Here is a 918-nt window from a genome sequence, read left to right as displayed (position 1 = left end):
CTTCCGTAGTGATACTGCCTCGGAAACCCAAGGAGGGGTTGCTATGAGTCGGGGCCGACTCGATGGCAAACAACAACAACAACAACAACAACATACATTTGTGAGCCATTTTCCTAAGATAAATTTCTCTCTCTCTTTATGTACATATATAAGCTTTGCTGGTTTTTGTTTCACTAGAGAACCCAGTCTAACACATTCCTAGTCTAACACATTGGGTTAAGGTGTTGATTTTGTTTCCTTTTTTGTTTTTGCTGTGTGTCTTAATCACCATAAATTGACTTGTGAGTATTGCTTTTGCAGTGTCTCAAGAGTTTTGATATGTTGTATTTTCATTCTCCTTTGTTTCTAATTTTTTTTTTTTATTTGAAACTCTGTTTCTTCTGTTACCTGTGGTTCTTGAGCAGTGTGTTATTCAGTTTGCATGTATTTGTTTTTTCCCTTGGTCTCTCTTTTTTATTGATTTCTAATTTTATAGTGTAATGATCCAAGAAAAGGTCTTGTAGAATTTTGATGTTTTAAAATTTTTTGAGGCTTGATTTGTTGCCTAAATATGGTCTATTCTGGAGAAGGATCCATGTACACTGGGTATTGTGTTTCTATTGGGTGGAGTGCTCTGTGTACGTCTGTAACGTCAGGTTGGTTGATTGTTTTCTTGAGATTGTCTGTATCTTTGTTGAGTTTTTTTCTACTTATTCTGTCCTTTACTGAAAGTGGTGTGTTGAACTCTACTCTTACTATTGTATCATTGTCTCTTTCTCCTTTCAATTCCATTAATGTTTGCTTTATGTATCTTGGAGCTTTTTCATTGTGTGCATAGATTCTTATTATGGTTATGTCCTCTTGGTCTATTGACAGTTTTATCATCATATAATACTCTTCCTTGTTGCTTATGTTGTATTTTGCCTTGAAGTCTATTTT

This window comes from Orycteropus afer, unplaced genomic scaffold (genome assembly GCF_000298275.1).
Source record: "Orycteropus afer afer isolate SDZICR_OR568_19922 unplaced genomic scaffold, OryAfe1.0 scaffold00022, whole genome shotgun sequence".
NCBI classification, from domain to species: domain Eukaryota; kingdom Metazoa; phylum Chordata; class Mammalia; order Tubulidentata; family Orycteropodidae; genus Orycteropus; species Orycteropus afer.
The sequence above is the reverse complement of the archived record's forward strand: the minus strand, read 5'-3'. Positions refer to the sequence as shown.